The sequence below is a fragment of the Aotus nancymaae genome, unplaced genomic scaffold (assembly GCF_030222135.1).
Source record: "Aotus nancymaae isolate 86718 unplaced genomic scaffold, 86718_ANA_hifiasm-v0.15.2.pri h1tg000040l, whole genome shotgun sequence".
Taxonomy (NCBI): Eukaryota; Metazoa; Chordata; class Mammalia; order Primates; family Aotidae; genus Aotus; species Aotus nancymaae.
Window position 1 is genome coordinate 76,339,070 of NW_026988454.1, and position 25,220 is coordinate 76,364,289.

Sequence of the window (25,220 nt, forward strand, 5' to 3'; positions counted from 1 at the left end):
GGGGGATGTTGCTATCAGTGTGTGATCGAGTCTGCTTTCAAAGCTAATCCGAAGGGGTAAAATAAGCTATGGATCTAATTTGATGAGACAGTAAAATCTTCTGACTCGTCTTATCTAACAGAATTCTGGTTACGAATTGTTTCTCATTATGACGATCTGGGGTAATAACTTTATTTAGTGGGTTCTTCCCCCTTGGACTGCTAGTGGAAAGTCAAAGATTGATTTACAAACAGAGGTTTGTTAAGTACTATTTTTAAAACAATGCTGTACCAGATTTACAAGGGGGTTGGGGGGAAAACTACAGTCACTTTTGAGCAAAGTAGCATTTCACTGCATAATAATGAAGTACTAATTGCTCTTTGTCATCACTTTTTATGCAAATTGCCCTAGAGCATTTGCCCAATATGCATTTTACATTTTAACAAAGAAAGTGGAGTCTTGACAAATAGGAATTGTATACCCAAGCAAAAATAAAAATATCAGCTATAAAATAAACTGCTTAAGGTGCATTCTCTAAGATATAAATTTTTCTATTATATCGTCCCCATTATTAGATCTATTTGACCAATAAGATTCTTTGAATTTAAAAAAATAATTTGTGTGTCAGGCAAAAAATAATAATAATAAGTTTGTACATAAAACTTGCATGCATTTTACTTATCCTACAATTTATAACAGAAGTTTGATGTGAAAATCATGTTTCCATCAGAATTTAAATAGACCAGGTCAAAATGTAGATCGTCAAAGGAATCAAATTGTGTCAAAGCATTTATCACAGGTACAAGTCTCACTATTTTAGAGATTTCAGTTATTCTAATGATTTCATTTTCATAGAGACAGTCAGCATTATTTTAAAAAGAAACATGATTTTCATATTATAAATAAGTACAAAGTTTGAAACATACTTCAAGGGTATGTGTGTTCATATTCTGGTCTAGGGACTAATACTGGTCACTATCATACTAACACCAGACAAACAGAAGACAGAAATGTGATTTTAAAATTTTCCAGGACCTTCAGAGAAACCCAAAATTCAAACCTGGCCTTCCAGGTCATTATGAAGATATATTAGTCAAAATAAGAGGATAGAACATATTTTATTTAACAGTCTGTTAGCTTGATCTATACCATTTAAATATTTAAACATATAGTATGTGGGCCTACATTTGTACTCTTGCCCTGGGCCCTGCAAATCTTAGGGGTAGATCTACATCTTATAATTACTTTCCTACTTCCAACTCAAAGCTTCAGTGAAATCTATGCATGCTTGTTCTAAAAACTGAATGAAATTGGCTTTAAAGGCAGCTGACTTCAAAGGCCATCACCTTTGCTTTTCAGTAAATCCACACTTTACAAATAGAAAAATACAGTATGTGACAGGGTGCTGTTGATTAAGCAGTAGAGGATTTCTTCCCAAATGCACTGAAATGAACTATTGTCTTTTATAAATGACCATCATAGAGTGTTATTTCCAAAGTAGGATAATTCCTTGGAATAATAATAATATACTGTGAAGTTGGTTTAACTCCAGACTTCAAAGCTGTTTACATCCTAAAGTCTACAGCCCCTTCTTCTAGGTGGGATCTATAAAGTATTGTATACTCACTTTTACTTTTACCCAGATCCAGAAAAATACTTGCCTGAGGTCATTGAATGAGTCAGGGGAAAGTGGAGTGCGGGATCATCACTCATGGTCCCAGGCCCTCTCCATTAGACATCCTGATTATGAGATGAAATACTAGTAAACATGAGCTTCTGTACCCAGGAAATGTACTGTGAAGGGCATAATGAATTACTTATGCGTGTAGTGTATGTATAAATCATATTAAATCATGCTGAATAGTACATTATCATGCTTCTATTTTGCATTACAAAAGTAACTAATGTAAGCTGCAGAATGTACTTTTAATCCATTATTCATTTCTAAAAGTAGTCAGACCACTATTCAAGTACCATAAAGAGCTCCCAGTATAAGCAAACCTACTTTTCAATTTATGAAGATGAAACAGCAAGATTTTTAAATCAATTTTAAATTAGTCAAGTTGTATTTATCAAAACCTATATTTAATCTATGCATTCCTGTTCTGATGGAGGAATTACAACAAACTATATAACTTTTTCACTTAAAGAATGTATATGTCTCAAGTTCAGAATCAATATAATTACCTTCATTATATGTGATTTTTTTATATTATTTGTTTTATCTCACTTTTAATGATTACATTAGATCAAAAATCTGTTTTTAGTTTTCTTTCTTATTTGAGTTCAGCTACGTACATTCTGGTTTTCCACCAGGGCTGCCTCAGTGTGGTTAGCTTCTCTTCCACAAATGTTTCCCCAGTACATAAGCAAGGAGTCAGGTGTGCTGATCTCCCCAGAGCACCCTGTCTGCAGTGCCACTCAAAGGCCTTTCTGATCATAGCTCAAAGTTCAATAACCATGACAGAAAAGGTTGATACAAATCATAAAAAAGCAACATAAGCACAAAACAGAAACGACAAACTCAGAAAATATTTGCAACTTATATCACAAAGGGCTGAGGTCCTTCATGCTTAGAGTCTTAGAAAGTGAAAGAAGTCCAATAACCCAAAAGAAACTAAGCAAAAAATGTGAATAGAAAATTCACGGGCCGGGTGCAGTGGCTGACGCCTGTAATCTCAACACTTTGGGAGGCTGAGGCCAGCAGATCACCTGAGGTCACGAGTTCAAGACCAGCCTGGCCAACATGGTCTTTCAGTAGAAACCTTGTCTCTACTAAAAATATAAAAAATTAGCTGGGCATGGTGGTGGGTGCCTGTAATCCCAGCTACTGGAGAGGCTGAGGCAGGAGAATCACTTGAACCTGGGAGGCGAAGGTTGCAGTGAGCAGAGATCCTGCCATTTCACTCCAGCCTGGGCAACAAGAGCAAAACTCCATCTCAAAAAAAAAAAAAGAAAATTCACAAAGAAATGCAAATGGTCCTCAACCATATGAAAAGGTGTGCAAACTTAAATAAAGAGCAATTCAAATGAAAGCTACATCATGACACCATTTCTCACCTATCACATTGGCAAAAGACTCCCCAAAGTTTGATTAATGCAACTGTTAACAGGGCTATGGGGAAATAACCACTTACATATGCTGGCAGGACTGCAAATTAGAATAAATCTCATGGACAGCAATATGACAATTCCTATCAAAGTTATTTGCTATGACCCAGTAATCCCACATCTGGGAATTTTTCCTCCAGATGGATACACCTACACATGTTTGAAATGATGTATGCACTAGGTTATTCATTGCAGAGATGGGTGGAGTACCTCATGCCTGTAATCCCAGCATTTTTGGAGGCTGAGGTAGGCAGATCACTTGAGCCCAGGAGTTTGAGACCAGCCTGGGCAACATGGTGAAACCCCATCTCTACTGAAAATACAAAATGTTAGCTAGGTGTGGTGACACCTATAGTCTCAACTATTCAAGAGGCTGAGGTAGGAGAATCACCTGAGACTGGGATGTCAAAGTTGCAGTAAGCCAGGATCTGACCACTGCACTCCAGCCTGGGTGACAGGAGTGAGACCCTGTCTCAAAAAACGAACAAACAAAACAACAACAACAACAACAAAAAGTAAGATTAGGTTATTCATTCTAGTATTATTTGCAATAGCAAAAGTTTGAAAACTACTCAAGTGCCCATTAATAAGTATAAGGATTAATTTGATGTGTTGACTTGACTAGGCCATAAGGTATCCAGATACTTGAACAAACATTGTTATGGGTGTTACTGTGAAAGTGTTTTTGGTGAGATTAACACTTAAATTCATAGGCTAAGTAAAGCAGACTGCCCACCTGCCCTAATGTGTGCAGGCCTCATCCAACCAGTTGTAGGCTTAAATAGAACAAAAAGGTTGACTGTCCCCCAAGTAAGAAAGAATTCCTCCTGCCTGATGACATTGAAATTGGGACATTGGCTTTTTTCCTGCCTTCAGATTTGAACTAAAATATTGGCTCTTCCTGGGTCTTGAGCCTGTTGGCCTCCAGATTGCAATGCTCTCATAGGTCTCCAGGTTGCAGACTTGCCCAGCAGAACTTGAGCCTGGTTAGCCTCCATAATCACATGAACCAATTCCTTATAATAAGTCTCTTTCTATATACAGGTTATGTGCCCCTTATCTGAAATGTTTGAGACCAGAAATATTTCATAATTTTGACTATTACAGATCCTGGAATATTTGCATTATACATACTGGTTGAGGATTCAAAATCCAAAATCTGGAATGAAAGTTTTAGTGGTCTAGGTAGAAGATCAAACTAGTCACAACATTCCTTTAAGTCAAAGCCTAATCCAGAGCAAGGCCCTAACTCTCTTCAATTCTGTGAAAGCTGAGAGAGGTGAGAAAGCTGCAAAATAAAAGTCTGAAGCTAGCAGAGGTTGGTTCATGAGGTTTAAGGAAAGAAGCCATCTCCATAACATAAAAGTGCAAGGTAATGACCTGATCACTATACATTATATGATAACATCACTATGTGCCCCTAAATACATACAATTATTATGAGTCATTTTGTTTTTTTGAGATGGAGTGCAGTGCATGATCTCGGCTCACTGTAACCTCCACCTCCCAGGTTCAAGCTATTCTCCTGCCTCAGCCACCCAAGTAGCTAGGACTACAGGCCAAGTAGCTAGGACTGCAGGTGTGTGTCACCATGCCCAGCTAATTTTTATATTTTTAGTAGAGACAGGGTTTCACCATGTTGGCCAGGATGGTCTCGATCTCCTGACCTCATGATCCACCCGCTTCAGCCTCCCAAAGTGCTGGGGTTACAGGTGTAAGCCCGGCCCATGAGTCAATTTTTTAAAATGCAAAGTGAAACAGCAAGTGCTGATGTAGAAACTACAGCAAATTATCCAGATTTAGCTAAGATAATTGATGAAGGTAGCTACACTAAACAATACAATTTCAAAGTAGGCAAAACAGCCTTCTATTGGAAGAAGATGTCATCTAGGACTTTCATAGCCAGAAAGGATAAGTCAATGCCTGGATTCAAAGCTTAAAAGGACAGGCTGAATCTCTGGTTAGAATCTAATGCGTTGATGACTTGAAGTTGAAGCCAATGTTCATTTACCATTTAAAAAATCCTAGGGCCCTTAAGAATGATGATAAATCTACTTTGCCTGTGCTCTTGAGATGGAAGAACAAAGCCTGGATGACAGCATATCTGTTTACAGCATGGTTTACCTAATATTGAAACCTACTACTCAGAAAACAAAATTTCTTTCAAAATATTACTATTGACAATGCACCCAGTCACTCAAGAGTTCTGATGAAGATGTACAAAGAGATTAATGTTGTTTTCATTCCTGCAGACATATCATCTATTCTGAAGTCCATGAACCAAAGAGTAATTTCAACTTTCAAGACTTCTTATTTAAGAAATACATTTCGTAAAGCTATAGCTGCCATAGATAGTGATTCCTCTAATGGATCATGACAATGTAAACTGAAAACCTTCTGGAAAGAATTCATCATTCTAGATGCCATTAAAAGCATTCATAAGTCAAGGGAGCAGGTCAAAATATCAACATTAACAGGCATTGGAAGAAGTTGATTCCAAACCCCATGAATGACTTTGAGGCGTTCAATACTGCAGTAGAAGAAGTAACCGCAGATGTGATAGAAATAGCAAGAGAACTAGAATTCGAAGTGAAGCCTGATGATGTCAGAGAATTGCTGTAATCTCATGATAAAGCTTGAACAGATGAGGAGCTGCTTTTCCTGGATGAGTAAGGAAGGTGGTTTCTTGAGATGAATCTATTCTTGATGAAGATGCTGTGAACGTTGCTGAAATGACAACATAGGAGTTAGAATATTACATAAACTTAGTTGATAAAGCAGTAGCAGGGTTCAAGAGGATTGACTACAATTTTGAAAGAAGTTTTACTGTGCGTATAATGCTGTCAAACAGCATTGCATGCTACAGAGAAATCTTTCATGAAAGAAAGAGTCCATTGATGCAGCACACTTAATTATTTTCTGATTTTAAGAAGTTGCCTCAGCCATCCCAGCCTTCAGCAACCACCACCCTAATGAGTCAGCAGCCATCAACATCAAGCCAAGACCTTCCACCAGCAAAAAAGATTGACTCACTGAAAGTTCAGATGATTGTTGGCATTTTTGAGCAATAAAGTCTTTTTTATGTAAGGTATGTACATTTTAAAATGTATAATGTTATGGCACACTTAATAAACTATAGTTTAGTATAAACATAACTTTTATATGCACTGGGAAACAAACAAATTTACATGACTCGCTTTATTTTGATATTCACTTTACTGAGATGGCCTGGAACCAAACCTGCAATATCTCATAGGTATACACGTACTCAGCTATTTTAAAAGCAAGTATAGGCTGGGTGCGGTAGCTCATGCTTGTAATCCCAGCACCTTAGGAGGCTGAGGCAGGCAGATCACGAGATCAGGAGATCGAGACCATCCTGACCAACATGGTGAAACCCTGTCTCTACTAAAAATATAAAAATTAGCCAGGCATGGTGGTAGGTGCCTGTAGTCCCAGCTACGGGGGAGGCTAAGGCAGGAGAATTGCTTGAACCTGGGAGGCAGAGGTTGCAGTGAGCCGAGATGATGCCAATGCACTCCAGCCTGTGTGACATAGTGAGACTCCATCTCAAGAAAAAAAAAAATTAAAAAAACAGAAACAAAAACAAGTAGGAACGATCTCTATTGACATTGAAAGATCATCAGGACATGTTAAATGAGAAACTGTAAGGTATGAACCAGGATATCTTATATGATAACCTTTGCAGAAAAGTGGGGCAGGGGGTGCTAGATAAGAATATATATTTATAATTGCTTATATTTGCATTAAGAAACATTGAAATGAAACACAAAAGTATAAAAATAAAATTATCCTATTGGGGGTCAAAGTGAACCAGAACATATATTTCCAAATGAATACTTTTTCAATCCTTTTGGGTTTTGAATCATGTGGCTACATTACCCAAAAAAAAAAAATTAAAAATCAGTAATAGGTCCCAGTGTTGTGACTCACACCTGTAATCTCATCACTTTGGGAGGCCAAGGCAGGTGGATTGCTTTGATCTCAAAAATTTGAGACCAGCCTAGGCAACATGGTGAAACCCATCTCTACTAGAAATATAAAAAATTAGCTGGGTGTGATGGTGTACACCTGTAGTCCCAGCTACTGGGAGGCTGAGGCGTGAGAATCACTTGAACCTGTGGATGTGGAGGTTGCAGTGAGCTGAGATTGCACCACTGCCCTCCAGCCTGGGTGACAGTGTGAGACTCTCTTCTCAAATAAACAAAACAAAACAAACAAAAAAAATCAATAATAGTGTTTTGTTATCATATCACCCTAACTTATTTTTTATGGCACTTATCACTATCTGATGTTTTCTTGTTTATTTGTTTCCTTGTTTTCTCCCCTCTAGAATGGAATTCAGCAAATTATGACCCAAGGGCCAAATCTGCCCTGCGTGTTATTTTTGTAAGTAAAGTTTTATTGAAACACAACCATGTCTACTCATTTATATATTTCTGAGGCTATTTTTGTGTAACAGTAGCAGATGTAAGTAGCTGTGACTGAGAACCACATTGCCCACAAAGCCTAAAAATGTACTGTCTTTTACAGAAAAAAATAGTTTGCTGATCTTTGCTCTAGAATGTGATTTTCTTCCTAATAAAACAGATGCACAGAAAGCTTATTTGGTCTCCACTCTCTCCCTCATCACCTAGAATAGTGCCTAGCACATAGTAGGTTCTCAATCCATACTGTCTCAGGACGGATTTGTGGGAAAACCAATTGAGCTAGAGATTAGCGTGTCAGAGGTCCCTTTGGGAATACTCCTGAGATCACCAAATGAACAAGGCAAAGGAGCAGGCCTGGGCAGAGGGTGAAGTCAAGGTTTGGTGCAGTCTCCATGGAATGCCTTACCTAACCTGATGGGAAGTTCTGAAAATGGATGACTCTTCAGATTTGTCTGAGTGAGTTGAGGGCTGGGTCTTTGTAGTCCTGCTTGAATCTGTCCTTCAAAGCAGGGGAAACTGGGAAAGAGGTGTGACCTTGGGGGAAGCAGCTTTCTTCAGCCAAAGCTCCTCCTGATGCAGCACTGCCTGCTGAGGGCTGTCTGCTAGCAGCACTCCCAACAGCTGGGGGTAATAACACCTTAATTCCTGGAGAGACAGGGCAAAATATAGCATCCATCAAAAGTATGAACTCAATCAACGCACAACTATGTGAGTACGTTTGTATGCACCTGCTCCAGTGATTATTTCAATGCTTTTGGAAGTACGTTCAATAGATGTCATTTTCATAACCTTTCTTTGGACTTCTCAATATCTGTCTGAGTTTGTGTTCTCTCAAAAGCAGACTGAGACAATGACTAGGTTTCAAGTAGTTTTTTGCGAAACATAGGGAACACCAGTGGAGGAAAGAAGTCAGATAGGGAAGGGAAAGCAGTCTATCCTGCTGGTGTGGGCAATATAGAAACATGCTACCCAACATGGAGTTCAGGGAATAGTGCCCATCCAGCAACTGTTTGCCAGTTTGACAATCAGTGCATTTACAACCACAGTTGTTATTAATTCTACCTCATTCTGATTCTTGGTTTCTGATCAGAACTAAGCAGAATTTTTTTTTTTCACTCACTCAAAATCATTAATTTAAAGTTAACAGCCTACACCTGGATGGAAAAGGTATGCTGGTACTTAAGTGCTCCAGAGCAGCTTAGTATAAAAATCCTTTCCCTTTGTTCCCTTCTCTAATAAGAAAACCAAACTACCATGTGAAATGGAAAGTGTGAGCTTGCCTTTTCTGATGTCTCTGCTCTGAGAGGCCAAGGGGAGGTAGAGTCACCTTCCCTCACTCTCCTACCATGCATCAACCACGCATCACCATCAACACAAGGGAAGCAGAGAAAAGCCACCCTGAACATTTTCACCCATTCAGAAGATTGTGACCCCGTGACCATACTGTTCCAATCAGAGGATAGTAATTTTCACATTTTTCCAAGAAGCGTAAAATATTTCCCATCCCAAACCTAAGTTTTTATCCTTTGAAGCTAGAGATTCTATATTTCTCATTTTAAAACAATGGTTCCTATGGGAACGAAGTATCAGTTTCTCTTAGCAACCACTGAGCATTTACAACATTGATAAAACTTAGTTTCAACATGAAACCACCTTTAGTAAGAGCTTACTGTTACTGTAAAACCAAGGTTACCATAGTATAAGTGAAAAAAATCTAAGCAAGATATAAAATTAGATATAAATTACAATAACTATGTAAAAAAAACCTATGTACAAAACACAAAAAGACTTCAAAGAAGCATACTAATATAGTAACTTACTTTCTTTGCATACATATTTTCTAAATTTTTGTTTTATGTATAAAATACAGTAGAAAACAGAAATATAACTAGACATTATGTAATTGGATTTTAAATTAGAGATGGAGGATGGGAGTATTGAATCATGCAATAAAAGCTAAGCAGACCATCAGAGCACTTTTCTTCTAGCTTGCGCTTCATGGCTATGTTACTGGGTGGCAGGGTGCAAATCACTTCTTCACTAGCCTCAGGCTCTTCCCATGAAAAAATGATGTCTACATTTCTTTTGAACTCTAAAATTCAAAGACTTAAAATTTTACTTTCCCACAATAATTACATAGGGTGTATTGACCCAATATTGCAGCAATTCTCAGACTTTGGAGAGCATGAAAATCACTAAGGGGAGCTTTTCAAAAACAGATGCCTTAGTTGCAACTTCATAGATTCTCTATCATAGACTGTTACCCAGACATCTGTGCAAATCTTGAAGACTTAAGCATTACCTAATAAAATAAACCATTTGGCACAAGACAATAAGTCTTCCTTGAGATCATCTAACACTAAGCGGTACAATTAGAAGTTGGGGCAATTTTTGTCCTAAAATATTTCACTCAGACTCATCTACTCACCCCAGTCACCTTGTTATGTTAACCTTCAATCTTGGATCCATTAGTATTTTTTTCACATCTTTGAAGCATCACTCTGCACCATCTGTAACATCCCATGTGACTCATCACTGAAACATAACAGACTCCCTTCACATGTAGAGCCTGACTCTCAGAAAATACATGCTTTTCCATTGGCACTGGAGGTTTGCACATCATTCTCTAACAGCAGCATTGCTTTCTCTATTGTATACAATAGCAACAGATCTTCCACTGGTGGAATGAAAGCTACAATAAGGCATAGGGACAAAAGTAAAAGAGTTTGCAAATTATGTTTAATACTCCACATTCAAAAGTAAATATCCCATATGTTGACAAATCAGAAAATGAAAAATCAGGCTTTGGCTAGGACCTTTCTTCTCCCGTGAAAATGAACTCCAACCCACTGGTGAGCAAACGAAAAGGTCCTCATAGAGGAGTTGTTTCTTGAAGATAATCAAATTTTAAAAATTCAAAACAGAAGTGTCTTTACAAGACATTCATTTAAAAAAAGATAGTTTTAAATTTAATAGGCTGGGAAAAGCAGTCCAAAAATGGTATAATGCTGAGTTTTGATGTGCAGTTTGGGTGGGAGATGCCTTCATAACTTGGTGTTTACACTGTTCAAGACATGTTCTCTTTAAACGCATCATGGATTTAAGAAAACACAAGCTATAAAACAGGTGTGGTGGCTCATGCCTGTAATCTCAGCACTTTAGCAGGCTGAAGCAGGAGGATCACTTGAGGCCAGGAGTTTGTGAACAGTCTAGGCAATACACGCAGATCCTGTCTCTACAAAAAATTTAAAAAATTAGCTGGGTATGGTGGTGCACACCTGTAGTTCTAGCTACTCAGAAGCCTGAGGTGGGAGAATCACTTCAGCCCAGGAGTTCAACATTGCAGTAAGCTATGATCACACTACTGCACTCCAGCCTGAGTGACAGAACAAGACCCCAACTCTAAGAAGAAAAAAAAAAGACACAAGCTGTGAAAAACAGACTGTATGAAATATAAAGTGGGACACAGTGAAACACATTTCAAATGTGTTCTTACCTTTACAAAGATTATTTACATAAGCTTTGAAATAGCAACATCCCATTCAGCATGTAAAAACCCAATGGAGCCAAGTGCACTAGCTCATGCCTGTAGTCTCAGCATTTTGGGAGGCTGAGATGAGAGGATCACTTGACCCCATGAGTTGAAGGGTGCAATGAGCCATAATTATGCCACTGTGCTTCAGCCTGAGCAACACAGCAAGACCCTGTCTCTAAAATAAAAATAAAATACCATTGGATTTACTGGTCATATATATATATACACATACATATTTTTTAATTTATTCATTTATTTTTGAGATAGAGTCTTTCTCTGTCACCCAGGCTGGAGTACAGTGGCACGATCTCAGCTCACTGCAACCTCTGCCTCCTGGGTTCAAGCAATTCTCTGCCTCAGTCCCCCAAGTAGCTGGGATTACAGGTGCCTACCACCATGCCCAGCTAATTTTTGTATTTTTAGTGGATATGGGGTTTCACCATCTTGGCCAGGCTGGTCTTGAACTCCTGACCTTGTGATCCACCCACCTAGGCCTCCCAAAGTGCTGGGATTACAGGCGTGGGTCACCAGGCTTGGCCTTTTTTTTTTTTTTTTTTTTTTTGAGACAGAGTCTTGCTCTGTCACCAAGGCTGCTCTGCAGTGGTTTAAATGATTCTCCTGCCTCAGCCTCCTGAGTAGCTGGGATTACAGACACCCACCACAAGGCCTGGCTAATTTTTGTATTTTTAGTACAGACTTATAATCCCCTATGCATGCAACTTTTCATGAATGAAAAACTGCTGTATCTTTGTAGGTGGTATGTAAGAAACTAAACAAGAGAGGAAAAAAGGAATAGGATAGAACCAGATTCTGAAATAAAATGAATGAGGCCATGTGAGGTCAGAGCAAAGGACCAAGTTGGAGTAAAACGTAACCCAATGTCTACATGATGGTGTAGCCATCCAATATGACCATTTTTAGGGTAAAGTCAAATGTCAGAGTTGGCCATTATTATTAGTACCCTTTTAAAAGAAGACAAACAGGCCGGGCATGGTGGCTCACACCTGTAATCCCAGCACTTTGGGAGGCCAAGGTGGTTGGATCACTTGAGGCCAGGAGTTTGAGACCAACCTGGCCAACATGGTGAAACCCCATCTCCACTAAAAATATAAAAATTAGTTGGGCATGGCGGTACACACTCGTAATCGCAGCTACGCGAGAAGCCGAGGCAGGAGAATCGCTTGAACTGGGAGGCAGAGGCTGCAGTGAGCTGAGCTTAAACCACTGCACTGCAGTCTGGGTGACAAAGCAAGACTGTCTCAAAAAAATAAAAATTAAAATAAAAAATAAAAGACTAACAGATAAAGATCTGACCTGGGACATGAAGCAATGTAATTTATCTCACAAGAAGACTGGAACTCCATTTCCAGAAACAGCGTGAAATCACAGAAGCCAGGATTTGAATACAGAACTGGCCACTTATTAGCGGTATGATGTTAGGCATATTTAACCTATCTGAGCTCTAATCTATTCATCTATAAAAGGGAGATAATAAAACCTACCATGTGAAGTTCTGAAGTTCAAGCAAATAATATATATGAAATGCTGATCCAGTGTCTAGGTTAAATAACAATTTTTTTTCCTGTTCTGTCCATTAAGTGTGAATATTTTGAAGAAAAAATATGTCTCTATTTGGAATTATTTAAGTTTGTTTAAAGGCAAAGTTGAATGTTTTGGTCAAAATATCGTTTTATTTTTCCATGGTACCACTAAACACATTTTAAGCACCAAAAATGATTTCTACATGCTGAAAGAATGTGATTTGGTGTTTTTCCCTTCTAGTTTTTGAATAAATGCAGTACATGTAGCTAAAAGGCTTCTAAGTGGGTACTGACTGTTGATGCTTAAGCTCTTAGTAGTTAATATAAACTCTGGATTTACATGGGCTTCAATTTCCTTTACAATAGTTGCCTGAGTAGGCTTTATCACCCTTGTCCTGGTGCACTCAGGAGGATAGACAAGGTGAAAAGAACAGCCTAGCTAGTTAGACTGTATTAATGTGAAAGTGTCTTTGAGCAAGCACTAGCCTTAATTTTCCCTCCCAAATCAAAATATGATGTAGTTGTGTTTACACAGGGTTTGGATCTAGATCTTGACTTTACTTGTATATACTTATCTAAATGCTTAAGTATTTGGGATTTTCCCCCTATAAATTACCTCTGTGGCAATCATGTGCTGTTTGAGTAGCATCAAATAGGTCCATATCTACAAAAAACTTTATTAATTTAAGCAGAAGTCTGTTAACATAAAAACCCTTTAAAATAACATGGAGCCCAGATGAAACCCACAAATGCAAGTTTAGAGGTTGAGTGATACTCTCTCCTTCATTTGCCCTGCTGCTTTGATAGTTGATACTCGGTGAACTGGAACCAAATTCACAAGGGGCAAGCTTGCCATTTCCAGTCTCTTAGATTAAATTGAAGTCTTGTTTTTAATTTCATTTCCTTTTTTATTTAAAAAAAGAACTTGTTATTCACTTTTCACAATTATGCTAAAATGTAAGTTAACTGTCCCAGTGTTGCCTCTCTGCCTGGTTGCTCATTGGATAAAACACAAACGTATTATCAAAAATAGCCTTCATGCAGGCAGCCCAGCACAACCATTACAGTCAGCTGAGCAGGACTCTAAGGAATGAAACAACCAGTAACTGGGAATCCCCTACCTGGTGTTACACAAAAAAATCATCAAGATGTTTATACTCAAGTCTATTTCAGGCATTGGAAAAGAATAGCTGGGGTTTACTCCATATTTTAAAGAGAAAATTATTGGGAAAATAGAACTAATCCTTGATTTAAGCAAAGATTCACTGCTAACAATTTTCTAGTTTCAAACCTTGACTCTGTTATGGATAGTCCTTGTCATTCTCAAGAAGCTTTTGAGCCTCAATTTTACCATCTACGACACAGGAATAATACAAGCACGCTTTATCTTCTGCAGTTGGTGTACCTGTGAAAACTTGTGTGAATTGAATTGTGGAAAATAAAATCACAAGCTTTGAGCATATTAGAAAAAAATCAATATTTTAAGAAACCTCAAGATGAATCCTTTTGTCAAGTGAAGAATCCTCTTTATACCTTATCTTTTTAAATAAACTCAATTTTTAGCATTATATTCTTTAAAACTAGAACACCTTTTAAATGGTAAAGAATGGTGATTTTTGTGGTCCTCATGGCTAGGGGCTTCCCTCTCCTCTTGGATCTTGTTCTGCTCAGCTCCTTGCTGCACTACTGGGGTGGGAGGGTGGGGGTGGCCAAAGAGGGATCTGTGCTTGCAGGATAATTCCTCAGGCATAAAAACACTCTGTGTTATTGAAAAGATTGAGGGAATGGGGAGTAGAATCCAGCACTGGGGAGACAGGAGGTAAGGAGAAGAGGTGGACTTAGGGCTGATGAGGAAGTTTAAAGCAGAACTGGTAGGGTGCTTGATGTGTTTGAGAAATGAATTGTTGCATGTGATTTAGATGTGATGAATGGAGAGTGATTGAAGGTTGGAGGGAAAGGCAAGAGCCAGGTTACACAAAGCCTTATAGACCAGGATATGATGCCTGCGCTTTACTCTAACCTCAGTGTGAGGCCACGTAGGGGCTTTGAACAGAGAGGTGACATGACACCATTCATATGTTAGGAAAATCTTTTTACTGCTAGGTATGGGTTGGACATAGGTAAGAGTGGAAGCAGAGATCATTTAGGAGCCACTGCACATACAGTAGTAAGAACAGAAAATTCTATAACCTGGATGGAAATGGATAGCAGTGGACAGTTTCTATGAATAGAATTTGAGGACAGAAATGTCAGGTATGGCTGAAAGATGGAATATAGGGCAGTGAGGAGGAAGCCAATGATGACTCCTAGGTTTCTAGAATGAGTGTCTGAATGCCCTTCACTCTTCCCTTATTTCTCTATAGTCTTTTGGATATTACCTCATTATTTCTGTTATTCCAGCTATCACTCTGTTCACAGCTATTCTCCAGCTTGAACTTCCATTCTGAGTTTCAGACCCGTATTTCTAACTGCCTGCTGTACATCAAATGCGATATCCCCTTCTTCATCACCCCATTCTCAAAAACTGTCAATGCTTCCTTATTGATGAAGAAATTAAGAGCAAACAACCATTCCTGGTATTCAAAATCCTCTGCCACATAGACACCAGCTCATGTTCACAGAAGTGGCATGACATTGTGGCAAAGAACAGGCAGAAGGGGATAGATAGGATCGCCTTGGGTTGGACATGAGCAGATTGAATATGGGGCTGTGCCTGGGCTATTCAAAGAAATAAAGACCTGCTCTTCTTTAAGAAGGCCTTTCACAAAAATACTGTTCATCTTAGAATAAGACCCATCCCAGTTTATAATAGATGTGTGAAGGAAACTCTAGTGGAAATTGGCTGCTTTTATCTGCCCAGCACCCCTCTGTCCCTCAAGTTGGAAATGTGCCCATCATAGTTTCTATCTCTTTTTCTTTAATGGGCAGGTCCATGGCATAAGCACATGACCCAGCAGAACCACACTAAGACCCACCAGAGGAGTGCATATGAACCCTAGAAAAGGAAGTATTGTTGTCACTCCCCAGAGATGTGGAGCATAAGGACCTGCAGCAAGGAGCTGGAGCTGCTGGTGACCAGCTTTCCCTTCACATGGTAAGAACCAGCTTGAGTATGAGACCAGCAAAGAGGTAAATCAAGCTGAGAGAGTGTCAGGGCCCCTGGACTTGGCAGTTACACAAGGCAAATGGCGACTGTAAGAATGGTGGCTTGGAGGGAAAATATGAAACATCCCAGCCCACTTGTCCTCATGGCAGGGACTCAATGTTTCATTTCCCCTAAACCTGTCCCTTGACCTTGTGGTGCTCCTTGCCCACTGCCATCCACCCCAGCCCTGTGCCTCTACTCAAGCCAGTGGAGGGGCCATTGTGGTTTCCTTACCTCCTACTTCACAGGCAGGCATCTGTGTAGGCAGCAGTCCTGGTTTCTCTGCCCACTCTATGCATCCCTACCACATTAGAGCTTTGAGAAGTATGCATGACTACTACACTACTTCTACCCTCTCAGTCACCAAACTGCACCCACCCTAGGTTCCCGGTGGATTACTGCAATCCTAAATAGAACTAATTATCTGAACATTTTGAGATTGTTCAAGGCAAAATACGGCACCAGTATACCACAGAGTTGGATACAAAGCATAACCTTATTTATTGGAGATCAAAAGCAAGAGCACTGAAACATACACACATACATTCCTACTACACACACATATACACAGCACAAAACTCAATTAGTGAGGTTTGGATAGACACAATAGAGTGTGTCTCTTCAACTGGGGAACAGCAACTGCTTTTTCTGATTTTTAATAAACTTATAATAGATTGAAGCAATTTTTATTGGATTCGATTCCACATTAAGGGCCAGATTCTCTTTGTGCCTTCTTCTTTGAGTGAACATAACATGTCTTTGGATGAGCGCTGACTCTGTCAGACCATTACAGCTACGGTTTTAGAATGCTAAATGTGACACTAGTGACCTAGTGACATTAATGCACCTTTCAAAAGTGCCCAGTTTTCTTCTTGGAAGTAATTTTCAGCAGTGATAGGCTGCAACTGAGTAATTTCTGATAAGCAATTAGCACATATCAAATCAAGGCACATTATTCAAGGTTTTATGCTGCTAGTGGAGATATAGCAGGGGTTATCCATTAAAAAGCATCTGTGAAAAACTTCTGCTATTATTATGGAAGCAGTGGGCAATATTCAAATCGAGGCAACTCAACCATTTAAATAAATGTATTTTTAATCATAAAATGTCACTGTTCTACAGACCTGTTTTTCCTATTAACATGTGGGAGATAATGTTAATGAGATTTCGTTAGTGTTTTAAAAGCAATTGAAGTCTTATTATGAAAGGCAGCAGAAAAGGACACAGCAGTATTCTTCTAAGCTGTGAATCATTCCATATCTGTGTGAAATCTGATGGTGCAGAAATCTACATGGGAATCATCTAAGCAACGAAAACATAGAAGACAACACAAAATGTCTCCCAAACACTCCTACTCTATATCACTTTTCATATCTAAAATGAAACAATAAAGCACACTACGGTTAGAAATTTTAATGGGAGGAGGGTCCACATGTTGATATTTCAGAAAACAGCTTATTCTTGAAGTATGAATGTATTTGAGGTATCAATCATTGTGTTTACCCACCAATAGTGCCTCTAAAGAAACAGTATCCTACACACAGCAGGTGCCGAAGGTGAAGGCCTGGGTGACCAGGATTTGTTCCCTGGGACACCCCTCCCCTCTCACCACCCACCTCAAGCTGGTAAGTTGATTGGGCCAGGGTTGGGCAAAGGCAGTCAATCTATGCCTGCCCTGTGTTAAATCATAAATGGTGCCAATTGGATTTTTTCTCTTACATATTTGAACTGAGAAAGATCTAGTAAATAAGAAAATAGGAGCTGAAGCTAAAAAGACAGGTATAGAATTGTCATGAAGAGTCAGATCTTTAAAAGGGGCCAGATTTGTTTCTAAAAGTTTTAGAAAACAGAAATTATGGACAGAAAGGGATGTCATGGCTGGACCCCAAGCCAATGCTCAGATTGGCTTGTATGTGAAGTGGAAGAAGCCCTAGAGATCCTCTGTACATTCACAGAATATGCAAGGGCCATGCAATAAGAATCTGGTGACATTCCTCAGTTTTCCTGGGTTTGCACACACCAGCATTTCTGTTTGACAGGCCAGAGGAGAGAAGGGGAGTGACAGGGGCTAAGCTGCATGGAGCAGCTTCAGAACCCCTGGAAGAAAAAACCCCAAAACAATGGAAAAATCCAGTAGGGTGGACTAGAAGAAGGGTTTGGGTGTTAAGAATGGCTTTGAATACAGTCTGAGGTTCCATCTGAAATCCATACTTTCCTTCACAATCTCTGCCCCCAGAGAGGAGTGGTGTCATCCAACCAAAAGAACTCACACACACACACAAAAACATAGCAAACCACCCTACAAAACTCTGAATTAGTAAGGTTTGGATAAACACACTAGAGTGTGTCTCTACTGTGCTTCCCATGCTTCCTATGGGAATTATCATCCCCACATCACCTATACCAAAGAGGATTAGCAGAAGAAGCCATTTCCTTAGGAGAGAGATGCCTGCAAGTGAGTGAGCAGCTGTCCTGGGGCATATTAGAGGTCAGGGCTGGCCAGCACCACTGTGGAGCAGCATGGGCCATGCTATCGAGAAACATGAACGAGGGCTGGAACGGCAGCCAGAACAGTCATGTCAGAGCTGCAGAAGCTAACAGAGCCACCTCCCCAATCCCCCACTGAGTTGGGGTAGAGCTGAGGTTCTGCCACTTGGCAAGTAGAGACTAGTAATACAATGGATGCATACACAAATTACTCCCAGAGACTTACCCAGATGCTCAGCTGATGGGGCTGAGATTCATGTCATGACTTCCAAAGCAAACAGAGAAAGCTGGTCAGGAGTGCAAAGAATGGAGAGATGCTCAGAGAAAAGTAGGACCCCATAACTCTTGAGAGAAGAACCTGACAGCTTTGAAATTCTAGTTTCAAACTGAATCCATATGTTTCCTTACAATTACTCCCCTGACCCCTTTCTCACAGTGCCTTGAAAAGGTCTCTTGCAACAGAAAAACAATCTAATTAAACAACAAAACTAAAAGATCCAAGTACAAATAACACCATCGTTTCTTTGATCTCCAGCAAATAGCCAAGTTGCTGGTGTTTGCGTGTGTGACTAGCACACTTGTCCTTCTCCTGCTCTGTGCCTCTCCCACTTCCCTCCTTTGGCCTGTTCTGGTAACTAATGGGTTTACACTCTTCTCGAGCTGGCATGTGCCAGGCTGCTCACCTCTGGTCTGACTGTGGAACGACTGTCTCGTTTGGAGACAGTCTGGAACGACTGCCGTTCTAGCCCTTGTTCATGTTTCTCGATAACACGGCCCATGCTGCTCCACAGTGGTGCTGGCCAGCCCTGACCTCTAATATGCCCCAGAACATCTGCTCACTCACTTGCGGGCATCTCTCTCCTAAGGAAATGGCTTCTTCTGCCAGTCTTCTGTTAATGCTTCTAGGAGTGGGAGAGAGGAGGAGAAAAGGATACAGAAATGCAGCAGAGAAGAACTGCTTAGGAAGTAGAAGAAAAGAAGCAAACCAAGACTAGATATGGTGGCTGCTAAGTGGTTCCACAGAGATGATAGAGTAGGTGGAGGATATGAAAGCCCTTCAAGGAGAGCCAGAATCCTGCCTTGCACCACTCCTCCTTGAAGCTACCTACCCACCATGCCAATCTGGTCCATATTTCCCGATCTTGTGCTCACCAAAATTAAAGTCATCACCAATATTAGAATCAAACGAGACAGCAAATCTGATAGCCAGTCAAGTCTAGAAAGCAATCTTTGGCATTTTGTCAGCAACAAAGTACAAGTTTCCATTTTTAATTTTGGGAACTTTCATATTGTACAATTTACCATTTCCCCCACAGCCACCAGTGCTATTTGCCATCTACTTGGTGTCTGAACCAAACCCAAGCATTTGCTGGCAGAGGCAGCTTATACTGGCTTAGGCAGCCTTGCATATTGGTCAGGAGAACAGGCCCTGGAGCCAGAATTCATGAGTTCAAAACCTGCCTCTGCTACTTGATGGGGGTATGTCATTAGAAAATCATTTCGCACCTCTCTGTCAAGTTTCCTACTTCCCAGGGTGCTTGGGGTGACCAACCCTCCTGGATTGCCCTGGACTAAAGTGTTTCTTGAGATGTGGGACTTTCAGTACTAAAGCTGGGAAAGTTCTAGGAAAACTGGAATGAGGTGGTCACCCAGAGATAAAATAAAATATTGGAGGTAAATCACTAAGAATAATGAATGTTCAACACATTAGCCATTGATGTTACATGAACCTGCTGCTAATGTGACTACTGGAATGATCATGCTTTCCACTGAACTTGGGACTCTGGGACAAGGTCCTAGACTTTTCTCAAAGGCAGGACCCCTTCCGTTTCTCCAAAGTCCTAGCACTGAGAATAGGACCAAGGTGAAGGTGGGTGTGTCTGTGCTGATGGTGATGTCCATGAGAAGACGGAGGATGAGTTAGACACCAAGCTCCTCTTCTGGCCCAGAATAATGCCAGAAGCCAACCCTCCTTCCCCATCCACCTCTAGACCTGAGCCATGCTGGCTGTCTGGCAGATCTACAGACAGAATTTGATCTACCGAGAGAAAACATCTAGTTTGTAGAGTCAGATTGCCTCTCAGAACCCCCTGACTCCCTGCTAGAAGTTTCAAGGAGTTTCTGAAGAATAAAAGGGGCTGGCAAAATCAGTACGACCTTGCACACTCTGGTCTGCCATGAAATGGAGGTTCCATTTCTTGCAGACTCTCCAAACATTTTATCTCTGAACGCCTTGTGAGTTTCCTCACCTGGTCTCAGCTGTAGAAGAGAATGGTGTACACTTGAGTGCAGGGCTTAAGCACTTACAAGTTCTAGACTGCCTGAGTGTCATTGAGGACAGCTTATCCTCTTTACATCTTGATTCCACATTTGAAAAGTTGAGATAATAATTATTAGTATTCACTAAGCACTTACTATGTCCTAAGGATCTGACATACAATATTTTAATTAATCTTCAAGACAAGCCAAAGAGGTATGCATTTTAGAAATCCCTTATTACAGGACTCTGAGGCACAGAGAGAATAAATAACTCAAACTCAGAAAGTCTGACTCCAGAACTCAAACTCTTAACTCTATGTCTGCCTCACTGAGTTGTTATGCAAAACAAACTAACACAAGCATAGACACTTTATATATTGTAAGCATCCAATAAATATTAGGTATCATTTAATATTAGGTATCCCAATATTAAGCACCAAAGAAATATTAGGTATCATATAAGAATAGACAGTGGGTCTACTAAGCTAACCTAATACTATTAGACAAATTTAACAAGTGTTTATTGAGCACATATTCATTGACAAGTGCTATGCAAAGAACTTGGGGTCCAGCTTTGAGCAAAACCAGACACTGTTTCTTCCATTCTGAAGCTTATGGCCCAGAGAAAAAGATAAAAAATGAACAGTGAATCCACTTGAAAAAGGGGAAATGAATGAACAATTCAAAAAGGAAATTTAAGAAAACAATTCCACTTATAATACCAATAGAAGAATAAAATATTTGGGAATAAGCTTAACCAAGGAAGCAAAAGACTTGCTTACTTAAAAATTATGAAGTATTACTGAAAGAAATTAAACACAAAATAAATGGAAAGATATCTCATGATCATGAATTCAAACACTTAATATTATTAAAATAGCAATACTATCCAAGATTATCTATAGACTTAATGCATTTCCTATGGAAATCCCAATGGTATTTTTTGCAGAAATAGAAAAATCCATCCTAATTCATATGGAATCTCAAGGGACCTTGAATAGTCAACACAACCTTGAAAAGGGACAAATTTGAAGGTCTCACACTTACTGATTTCAAAACTTAATATAAAACCATGATAATCAAAGCAGCATTGTACTAGCAGAAAGATAGACATATATACAAGAGAACCTAGAATAAACCTCTCACATATATGGTCAAATGATCTTTGACAAGGTTGTCAAGACTGTTCAATAGGGAAAGGAGAGACTTTACAACAATGCTGGAAAAACTGGATATCCACATGCAAATGAATAGAAACAGACCTTTACCTAATACAATATACAAAAATTAAGTCAAAAATGGATCAAAGACCTAAACATAAGAGCTAAAACTATCAAACTCTTAGAAGAAAATACAGGGAGAAAACTCTTTAACATTGAATTTGACAATTATTTATTGGATACAACACCAAAAACACAGGCAACAAAAGTAAAAACAGTCAAATTAGGCTACATCAAGATTTAAAACTATCCATCAAAGGACACAATCAATACAGTAAAAAGGAAATCTAAAAAATGACAGAAAATATTTGCAAACTATCTAACTGATAAGGGGTTCATATTCAGAATATATGAAAAACTCCTACAACTCAACAATAACACAACCCAATCAATAAATGGGCAAGCTGAGCACAGTGGCTCATGCCTGTAATACCAGTACTTTGAGAGGCCAAGGAGGGTGGATTGCTTGAGGCTAGGAATTCAAGAGCAGCCTGGGCAACAAATGAGACCCTGTCTCTACAAAAACATTAAAAAAATTAGCCAGGTGTCATGGTGTGCACCTGTAGTTCAAGCTACTTGGGAGGAAGAGGCAGGAGAATCACTCAAGCCCAGAAGTTTGAGGCTGTAGTAAGCTGTAATTGTGCCACTGCATTCCAGTCTGGGCAACAGAGTGAGACCTTGTCATTCATTCATAGATAGATAGATAGATAGATAGATAGATAGATAGATAGATAGACAGAAGGCAAAGGACTGTAATGGACATTTCTCCAAAGAAGATACACAACAGTCCAGCAAGCACACACAAAAAATGCTCAATATCACTAATCATTAAGGAAATGCAAATCAAAACCACAATGAGATACCACCTTACACCCATTAGGATGGCAACTACTAAAAAAAAACCTGACTGGGTGTGGTGGCTCACGCCTGTAATCCCAGCACTTTGGAAGGCCGAGGTGGGCAGATTGCCTGAGCTCAGAAGTTCAAGACCAGCATGGGCAACATGGTGAAATTCTGTCTCTACTAAAGTACAAAAGGAAATTAACTGGGCATGGCAGTGTGTGCCTGTAGTCCCAGCTACTTGGGAGGCTGAGGCAGGAGAATTGCAAGAACCTAGAAGGCAGAGGTTGCAGTGAGCCAAGATCACACCACTGCACTCTAGCCTGGGTGACAGAGCAAGACTCTGTCTCAAAAAAAAAAAAAAAAAAAAAAAAACCAACATAAAAAAAAAATTCATAAAATAAAAAGTATTGGTGATGATGTGAAGAAATTGATACCTAGAGTAATCAAATTCATCGATATAAGAAGTTTCAAAGTGGTTTTCAGGGGTTGGGGAGTTGTTCCATAGGTATAGAGTTTCCGTTTTGCAAGATGAAGGGCATTCTGGAGGTTGGTTGCACAATAATGTGAATATACTCAACATTCCTGAACTGTACATTTAAAAATGATTAAGATGATATTATGTTATGTGGACTTTACCATAATTTAAAAAGTAAATTTTTAAAAAGAGGGAGTGGATATAATTATAATAATTGCTCCAAAGGATTTAGGTACACAGAAACCATAAAGAGGATCTAACCTGTGTAGTGTTGAGGAAAGCTTCACTTAGCTGACAGCAAAATGAGTAGGAGTTTGCTGGGGGAAGAAAAGAGGTAGAAAGAACAATATAAGCAAAATCCTTATCAGGTGAGTGATCTTCATGCATGTGGGATGCTTTCTTAGGTATCAACTAAGTACAAACATTTGTTTTCACTTGAATATTTCTGTTTTTAAAAATTGAGACATAACTTGCCAACATAGATTGCAAAAACCTGAAGTGGACAGCTCAATAAATTTAGTAAAACACTTTGAATCCAGTAATAGTCAAAAAAGTGCAGTTGTGCTTCCTTTACCTCTTCCTGCCCCTTCCCCTGATGTTTCCCTGGGCCAAGGAGATGTCAGGGGGAAGCTTTCCATACTCAAGGAGACTAATGAGATAGGACAACTGTAACCCATGATCCTACTCAAACCTTGCTCCAGAAAGGAAAAAGATATTGTTGGTGCAGTTGGTGAAATTTGAATAGGGTCTCTGGAGGGGTGGTGATGTTATACTGATGCTAACGTTCTGATTTGGATGTTGTGTGGCGGTTATGCAGCATCATGCCTTTTGAAAATATGCACTGATGCATTTAGCGGCTGATGGAGCATCATTGTTGACAACTGACTTTCAAATTATTCAGAAAGAGAATAATGGTAATGGGTGTTTATATTAGATATTTATGCAGGCATCCAGAGAGAAAAAGAGAGAACAAATATGTTAAAATATTAACAACTGGGATATCTGGGTGAAAGAGATATGGTAGTTCTGTGTATTACTCTTGTAACTTTTCCTAAAATTTAACATTATTTCAAGATAAATAATACTGTCTATGATGGCAGTGAACTCACAGGTGAGGCAGCATGTGAGAAGTGAGACTAGACATAAAGATAAACATTTTCTCTGTCACTGAATTTGAAAAAGGAAAATGTCAGAGAAAAGAACTTTTAGTGTTCACTTAGCTCTCTCCAGAATGAAGTAGGCTCTCCTGCAAATAACCCACTTATGGTTATCATAAATTAATAAATAAGCATTCCGATTCAGCATCTGCTTTCATTAGCATAAGTTGGTCATCAGGTCTGGGAGCATGGGTTCCTTCTCTACACAATGGCCCACCCACCAATCTTAAGACACCTATATCCCAACCCACCTCCCTAACTCCATCCTTCCCAGCTTTAGAAAATTTAGGACCGAGGAAATTTACCAACAGAAGCATGAATGTTGACAAGAACTGGGCAGGGCTGTAAATCCAGAGGGTGCTGAAGTGAAGCTGGAACAAACACAGTACACCTCCATGTTTTCATCCTTCTGCAAAATCACCAAACGCCCAGTTCAAGTTGGGGCATGAAGCACTGGGTTTCCACACACACCTGACAACTGAAAGGCAGAGAAATTAGCTCCTTGGTGTGTGGTACTGTGGGAGATCTACTTAGGGAGCATCTGGGGAAAAAGGAGAAACCAATCATCTAAATGTTTGTCATTCACATAAGCCCTATGCCGGATGCACACACGGGGGCACAGAACAGCTGTGCTGACCAGCACATAGATGCAACCACTGTTCAGGTCCGATGCCCTTGCATAATTATATCATATAAACAGATTTGTGAAAAACAGATTAGAAACTGTAAGTGCCATCTTATATATTCTTTGGGGAAATTGCTACAGGGTTAGTGAACTCAACTTTCCGTGTCCCTCAAAAACTCATAAACTAAGTTGAGAAAAATAATTCAATTGCAAGTATTTTTTTCAGAATAAAGTACCAAGGCTTTCTTTTCACAGTAATTTAAAACTTGCCACATTATGTCTGTCTACAACCAAACTTTTCCAAGTTTCTTTAAGCAAAGATGTAATAAAAGCTGAAAATCAGATCATTGATCAAAAACACCTTTTAGAGGTGGGCAGAATAAAGAGACGGA

The 25,220-nt window shown here is 39.5% G+C and overlaps 1 long non-coding RNA gene across 2 annotated transcripts; it reads right to left on the reverse strand.

Annotated features, from left to right (window-relative positions):
• Window positions 1-169: 169 nt before the first annotated feature.
• Window positions 170-24,771, reverse strand: LOC105711430 (uncharacterized). Of its 2 annotated transcripts, XR_001106005.2 has the most exons (4): window positions 24,513-24,771; window positions 23,308-23,363; window positions 7,948-8,186; window positions 170-5,817 (listed from the first exon to the last, which is right to left on the reverse strand). It is a non-coding gene; the product is annotated as an uncharacterized LOC105711430 (long non-coding RNA). The 2 variants fall into 2 exon arrangements; XR_001106004.2 differs by lacking the exons at window positions 23,308-23,363; window positions 24,513-24,771 and adding an exon at window positions 9,970-10,193.
• Between the last annotated feature and the right edge of the window lie 449 nt (window positions 24,772-25,220).